The sequence below is a fragment of the Gorilla gorilla genome, chromosome 9 (assembly GCF_029281585.2).
Source record: "Gorilla gorilla gorilla isolate KB3781 chromosome 9, NHGRI_mGorGor1-v2.1_pri, whole genome shotgun sequence".
Taxonomy (NCBI): Eukaryota; Metazoa; Chordata; class Mammalia; order Primates; family Hominidae; genus Gorilla; species Gorilla gorilla.
The window spans coordinates 117141048-117149713 of NC_073233.2; positions in this window are offsets into that span (position 1 = coordinate 117141048).

Genomic DNA, 8666 nt, shown 5'->3' on the forward strand with positions numbered 1-8666 from the left:
AGTAGAAGTGTTAATATCCGTAACTTAACTTGGTATTACTAGAACAAAATGCATTTAAAATGTGCTTTTAATGTTTTAAGTAACATTTTTGTTGTTTTGTAGCAGGAAATTTTATTCTTAAACTCTCTTCTGTATTGCCAAAACAGAAAGTATCCACTTTTTAAAAACCCTTTTACTGAGTAGAGAGCTCTACAAATATTTTCTACAAATACTATTGTTTAAAAGTACAAGTGACCACCTTGGGACAGTCTGAAGAGCTGTATCTGATTGTCAATTCACTCTTTAGTGTTTTTTTTTAGCAAAATATATGGGGACCTTAAAATTTCCTTTCATGTTTTTGACCCTTAGGCCACACTGGGTTACATACTTCTGGATAATATGATTGAGGTCATTTTTGTACTACATAAAATATATTTGCCAAGTGTAACTCATAAAAGGAATTAGAATGAAAATGAGCCCAGTTAGACATGGTTTCAAGTGAATATTGATAGGAAGGCAGCCAAGGAACTTTCTCAGTTATAGGCTGAGCCTGTCCTTTCGTGGCATTTTATCTGTGCTTTGCTTTTGCTCTGCCGTGGGGTTACAGGCAGTCTGTTCTTGACTTAGGTCTGTGGCACTTGGAATACAATGATTCTGGCTTATTTTAGGGTTTTAAACTTTCTGCCCAGTGTTCACATTTTATATTTACACTTTTATGTGTCTATTAAGTAATTATAAATATATGCTTTGTTTTGAAGGATGATGCTCTTTGAAGTGAAGTTGACCTATGGATACTATTTTTAATGAAGAAATAAATTTATACGGAGTAGTAATTCCAGTATTACACATACAAAGATACTTCTTAGGTTTGTTTCTGAAGTCTCGCTTGATAAAATCTCTTATTTTGATTCTGCCTCTTGACCAAAAGTATAAAACAATTTTCAATTACTTGAGCCTAATTTTTGTGTTTGTTTCCATCCACTTACTTTCCAGTGACAAGAGAATGTTTTTGTGAGTAGACACACTTAAATTTGAAAACACTTTAAAATCAGACAATATTGTACAGACAATAAGTTTCAGAAAGCTCTGTTGGTTCATACCTCTGGGTCTTTGGCCATGCTTCTCTCTCTCCTCCTGTCTGTCCAATTTTTTCTTACCCTTCACAACTTCTCTAGAAAGGCTTCCTTGACTTTCTAATCTGGATAAGCTTGTGCAACTCTATTTATCCTTTTCAGCTGTCACTTGTTCTACCATGAGGTAGCTAACTGGCATGAAACTCAGGTTGTAGAACCACATTACTTGGGCTCAAATCTAAGATCCACTAGTGGCAAGTTGTGTGACTCTGGACAAATTCTTTAATGTCATCATGTCTCAATGTCCTCGTCTATAAGACAGGTTAGTAATTTCCTCAAAAGATTGGGTGAACATTCTATTAGATGATAATGGTATACACAGAAAACCTAATACAGTTTGGACAAAATAGGAACTCAGTAGATGTATACTATTATTTTTGAAGCTGTTAGCACATTGGTTTAAGATCATTGGCTAATTTCTATGAGAGCCTCATATCTCCTGCTTGCAGATTGAGATATCATTGAAATCAGAGATGGTCCTTCATCTCTGTCTGCTCAGCACCTGTCATGGTACCTGAAACATGGCAGGCTCTCAGGAAGAGTGAGTCTAAAGAGTGAATCAATCTATGGATTCCAGAGCTTTCAGGAGAGTTGTTAGACGATTATAAGAGCTGACATTTCAGTATAATATCTAAGTGACCTTACATTTCTGCCACAATGTCTCTTCCAGAGAGTTCTTCCAGAGTGGAGTGTTGTACGGACCTTTATTATTATTTGTGGCCAAAGCAGTTTTAAATATCAATGTTTGAAGCTTGTGGGTATATATCTGTTTTGTGTGTGCACTTGTGCGTGTGTATGAGAGGTAGATAGGTAGATAGAATATGTTCCCTGTGATAGTGAAAAATGCCTGAAGCAATTCGCTAAAACATCATGTTATCCAATAATGGACAAAAGTTCTTAGAGGAATGTTCACTAACCCTCTCCATTTCAATCCCATGAAGACGTAGGTGAAAGTCAAAAGCAGACATCTTGCCCTCACTCTTATCCCCTTTTGTTCCTATCTATGACAGAGGATCATGTAGTCCTTCTGTGAAGACCTAGACTCACAGGGGTCAGAGTGCAAAGCCAGAGAAGACTCTCCCAAGGATGGATCCATGAGGAAGGGCCCGGCTAGTACAGGAAGTGCTCTGGTTCTTCTGCAAGAATGAGCTATCTCTGCACCCACAGCCTGAGGGTGCGTAAACTCTGAATAAGTGTGCACAATGCATTGGAGTCCACTCATGTTCAATTACAATCTGTATTACTGTCTTCATTGAACAGGGTGACTGCTGCCTGCTGAGCATTCGGAGACCAAACAGAGAATCAGGGAGGAAGAATGGAGAGTAGAAACACTCACTGATCATTATTTAAGCTGACAATGTGGCTTACTTCTACTAAAGTAAGCATTGTTAGTGTCTTATTGACCACCTGACTGCCTAGTGGTTGCTATCACCATTTCTTCACCTTTCACCTTGCTTAGGTTTTCTTGTAGACTGTTGAGTATTTAAAAAATCTTGGCTCAGATAATGCTGTGTCACTGAGGGCAACCCTGTTACCCGTGAAATGTTTGTGTTCTTCATGTTTATTTCGCCATTTGTGCTTGTCATTGCCTAACTCCAGCAGCACCCTCAAGGAGTGGCAGCATCTTGTGGTTGAAAAACGGCTGGGCTTAGAGTCAGAGACCTGTTTCATCCTGGCCCTCCACAATTTGTCACTCAGGTGTGACCCTGGGCAAATCACTTAACCCTATTGCTTCTGTATCTGCAAAGAGAATGGGGTCTAACACTGTCTGCAGACTTTCCTCACAGGATGTGGGAGGATCAACCAGATTTTGGTAAAGTACTTTTATTACTGTTATAAGACCTCTTACTCCTTGGCTCCATTAACATATGAACTTGCTTTAATATATTTTGCCTTTCTTAGGGAAAAGCCCTTGCTGAAGATGTAGCAGCAAAAGCAGAACTTCTCAGTGGAAAGGTCAAATTATGGGTTTTTAAAACAAGTAAGAACCTCCAAACATTCCAAATATTCACTGCCTTTGAATCCCTTTTCTGCCTGAAAGACTTTCTTGATTAACCAGAAGGAATTAAAGAAAAAACAACACCCTACCCTTTATTTTCATGTCTGTGCCTTTAAACTTCTGTTCAGAAAAGGAAGGTGGTTTTAGACTATTTCAGGTGTTTTATTCAGATACAATTCCTAGGACCTTTTTCAGCAAAATAATTCAGAAATCCCAAAAGGAAGCACTTTGCTAATTAGAAGAATCTTGTACATTCCTGATATAATTAATTCTTTACAAATATGGGCTCTCTTAAACTACTGGCCCCTTTAGGAAAAAGATCAAGCTCTATTTATCTTTGAACCATTTCATAATAGCAGATTAGTAGTGGCTTAAGAAATTAATAAATACCTTCACAAAAACATTACTGGAAGGGTAGATTTGTCTGTTAAACCTTGTAACACTCTTTAAATTCCCAGACGCTTGGAAAATATTCCTCAATCTCCTATAGTGGGATATAGTCTAATGGCAAAGAAAACTCTGCTCCTATTCAGAGAAAGCTTAATGACTGGGGAAAATGTGGTTCATATTTAAGCAAGGCTGAGCCACATCATGGGATTGCAGAGGAGAAATCACCCAATTCTTCCTGGAAGGGTGTGCAAAGGCTCAGGAAGCAGATATTTTAGCCAAGTGTTGATGCATGCACTATGAGATTGCCAGAAAGATGAGGAGGCTCATGAGGCATTCCAGAAAGACGTAATAGCTTGGCTAGATCAGAAATCTGAGACATCCCCAGCCATTCTTGCTGGGGTGGATTCTGCAATGGTGCCTTTAGGGTGGCCCTGACATTGTATATAAATGCACAGGGAGACATGTCTGACTAGGGTGCCTGAAGCAACAGCATATCATTGCATTGAGAAAACAGAGTCTCTCTCTCTCTTTTTTTTTAATGGGATATGATGAAAATAATACAGGTTATTGATGTAAAACTAGGAAAAAATTAAACTGCATATGAAGATAATAAAATAATCACCCACAATACCTTCATTCAGGGGTAATCATTGGTAACATTTTATATTTTCCTTCTTCTATGCATATTATTTTACCCAGCTGTGATAAGACTAATATTGTTTTCATGTATCTGCCCTTCAACATTTTGTTCAGAAAAGAAAGACTAATAATATGCATAAAATATGCAATATATACATTGGAAAGGAAATCCTATTTTTTATTTTTTAACTTTTCTAGGTACATAGCAGGTGTATGTATTTATGGGGTACATGAGATATTTTGAAACAAGCATGCAATGTGTAATAATCACATCATGTAAAATGAAGTATCCATCCCCTCAAGCATTTATCCTTTGTGTTACAAACAATCCATTTAAACTCTTTTAGTTATTTTAAAATATACAATTAAATTATGATAGACTAGAGTCACCATGTTGTGCTAGCAAATACTAGGTCATATTCATTCTATTTTTTTATACCCCTTAGCCATTTCCCTTACCACTGCCATTCTCAGCTTTTGGTAATCATTCTCTCCATCTCCATGAATGTAATTGTTCAGATTTTTAGATCCTACAAGTAAGTGAGAATATGTGAAGTTTGTCTTTCTGTGCCCGACTAATTTTACTTAACATAATGATCTCCAGTTCCACACATGTTGCGAATGACAGGATCTCATTGTTTTTTATGGCTGAATAGAACTCCGTTATATATATATATATATATGCCATTTTTTCATATTTAGTGTTTATTACAAATATTTTATGATTTTAGTAATATATAAGATTTATTACCACCTTAACTGTGAATGTGCATAGTTCACCATTAAAACATAGGAGACTCTTAAACTATCTTCTTGGTATAAATTGACATCTTACAACTTTTTGAAGAAATGTATATTTATACTTCTAACAGTTCAAATCCAGTAAATTTTTATAACTTTACAGTATATGTATTTAATTTTTTTAAATTTCAAAATGTTTTTGGGGAACAGGTGGTGTTTGGTTACATGACTAGGTACTTCGGTGGTGATTTCTGAGATTTTGTGGCATCTATCCCCTGAGCAGTGTATACTCTACCAAATGTGTAGTCTTTTGTTCCTCACCTCCCTCCCACCAATTTTCCCAAGTCCCCAAAGTACATTTCATCATTTTTATGCCTTCACATCCTAATAGCTTAGCTTCCACTTATAAGTAAGAACATACGATGTTTGTTTTTCCATTCCTGAGTTATTTCACTTAGAATAATGGTCAGGAATTCCATCCACGTTGCTGTGAATGACATTATTTTGTTTTTTTTATGGCATGGCTGAGTAGTATTCCATGGTGTATATATCTATGCCACATTTTCTTTATCCACTTGTTGATTGATGTGCATTTGGGCTGGTTCCATATTTTTGCAATTGCAAATTGTGCTTTTATAAACATATGTGTGCAATTATATTTTTTGTATAATGACTTCTTTTCAATAGTGATGTTGAGCATTTTTTTTTGTATGTCTGTTGGCCATGCATATATCTTCTTTTGAGAATTGTCAATTCATGTCCTTAGCTCACTTTTTGATGGGATTGTTTGTTTTTTTCTTGCTGATTTGTTTGAGTTCCTTATAGATTCTGGATATTAGTTCCTTGTTGGAAGATTTTCTCCCACTTTGTGGGTTTTCTGTTTACTCTGCTGATTGTTTCTTTTGCTGTGCAGAAGCTTTTTAGTTTAATTAGGTCTCATTTATTTATTTTTGTTTTTATTGCATTTGCTTTTGGGGGTTTAGAAATTAATTCTTTGCCTAAGCCAATGTCCAGAAAAGCTTTTCTAGTTGTTATCTTCTGGGAGTTTTATGGTTTCAGGTGTTAGATTTAAGTCTTTTATCCATTTGAGTTGATTTTTGTATAAGGCAAGAAATGATAATCCAGTTTCATTTTCTACATGTGGCTTGCCAGTTTTCCCAGCACCATTTATTGAATAAGGTGCCTTTTCCCCAAATTTATGTTTTTGTATGCTTTGTCAAAGATGAGTTGGCTGTACGTATTTTACTTTATTTGGACTCAATTCTGTTCCATTGGTTTATGTGCCTATTTTTATACCACTACCATGCTGTTTTGGTGACTATAGCCTTATTGTATAGTTTGAAGTAAGGTGATGTGATGCCTTTTTTTTTTTTTTTTTTTTGCTTTGCCTTGCTTTGGCTATGCGGGCTCTTTTTTGATTCATATGAATTTTAGAATTGCTTTTTCTGGTTCTGTGAAGAATGATGATATTTTGATAGGAATTGCATTGAATTTCTAGATTGCTTTTGGAAGTATGGACATTTTGACAACATGGATTCTATCTGTGAGCATGGGATGTGTTTCCATATATTTGTGTCATCTATGATTTTTTTTCAGCAGTGTTTTGTAGTTTTCCTTGTAGAGGCTTTTATGTTCCTGGTTAGGTTTATTTATTGGTATTTTTTTTTTGGCAGCTCTTGTAAAGGGGATTGAGTTCTTGATTTTACTCTCAGCTTCATGCTGTTGATGTACAGCAGTGCTATCGATTTGTGTACATTGATTTTGTACCCTGAAATTTTACTGAATTCATTTATCAGTTCTAGGAGCTTTTTGGATGAGTCTTCATGGTTTTCTGTTTATATCATTATATCACCAGCAAACATCAAAAGTTTGACTTCCTCTTTACTGATTTGGATGCCCTTTATTTCTTTCTCTTGTCAGATTGCCCTGGTTACTATGTATAGTATGTATACTATACACAGTATACATACTATAGTATGTATACTAGTACTATGTATAGTACTAGTATTCCAGTACTATGTTGAATAGAAGTGGTGAAAGTGGGCATCCTTCCCTTGTTTCATTTCTCAGGGGGAATGCTTGCAGGTTTTCCCTGTCCAGTATAATGTTGGTTGTGGGTTTGTCCTTGATGGCTTTTATTACATTGAGGTATGTCTCTTCTATGCCGATTTTGCTGAGGGTTTTAATAATAAAGGGATGCTGGATTTTGTCAAATGCTTTTTCTGTGTCTATCGAGATTATCATGTAATTTTTGTTTATAATTTTGTTTATGTGGTATATCACATTTATTGACTTACATATGTTAAACCATCCTTGCATCCCTGGTATGAAACCCACTCAATCATGGCATATGATCTTTTTGATATGCTGTTGGATTTGGTTAGCTTGTGTTTTGTTGAGAATTTTTGCATCTATATTCATCAGGGGTATTGGTGTGTAGTTTTCTTTTTTTGTTATTTCCTTTCCTTGTTTTGATATTAGGGTGGTAACTGGCTTCAAAGAATGATTTAGGGAGGATTCCCTCTTTCTCTGTATTTTGGAATAGTGGTAATAGGATTGGTATCAATTTGTCTTTGAAAGTCTGGTAGAATTCAGCTATGAATCCATCTGGTCCTGCACTTTTTGTTGTTGGAAAATTTTAAAATTACCATTTCCATCTCAATGCTTATTATTGGTCTGCTCAGAATTTCTATTTCTTCCTGATGTAATTTAGGAGGATTGTATATTTTTAGGAATTTATCCATCTCCTCTAGGTTTTCTAGTTTGTGCATGTGCAGGTGCTCATAGTAGCCTTGTATAATCTTTTGTATTTCTATGGTATCAGTTGTAATATCTCCTGTTTCATTTTTAATTGATGTTGTTTGGATCTTCTTTCTTATATTCTTGGTTAATCTCACTAATGGCCCATCAATTTTGTTTATCTTTTCAGAGAACCAGTTCTTTGTTTCATTTTTTTTTTTTTTGGCATGTATGTGTGTTTCAATTTCATTTACTTCCACTCTGATCTTGGTTATTCTTTTCTTCTGCTGGGTTTGGGTTTGTTTTGTTCTTGTTTCTCTAGTTCCTTGAGGTGTGATCTTAAATTGTTTATTTTCACTTTTTCAGACTTTATGATGTAAGCATTTAATGGTATGAACTTTCCTCTTAGCACTGCTTTTGCTATATTCCAGAGGTTTTGATAGGTTGTGTCGCTATTATCATGCAGTTCAAAGAATTTTTAAATTTTCATATTGATTTCATTGTTGAACCAATGATTATTCGGGAGCAGGTTATTTAATTTTCATGTATTTGCATGGTTTTGAGAGTTCATTTTGGAGTTGATTTCCCATTCTATTCCATTGTGATCTGAGAGAGTACTTGATATAATTTTGATTTTCTTAAATCTATTGAGACTTGTTTTGTAGTTTGTCAGATGGTCTGTCTTGGAGAATGTTCCATGTGCTGATAAATAGAATGTACATTCTGCAGTTGTTGGGCAGAATGTTCTGTACATATCCGTTAAGTCCATTTGTTCTAGGGCATAGTTTAAATCCATTGTTTCTTTATTGGCATTCTGTCCTGCTGACCTATCTAGTGCTGTCAGTGGAGTATTGAAATCCTCCACTATTATTGTTTTGCCACTAATCTTGTTTCTTAGGTCTAGTAGTAACTGTTGTATAAATTTGGGAGCTCCACTGTTAGGTGCATATATATTTAGGATTGTAATATTTTCCTGTTGGACTAGTCCTTTTATCATTATATAATGTCCCTCTTTGTCTTTTTTAAATGTTGTTGCTTTAAAGTCT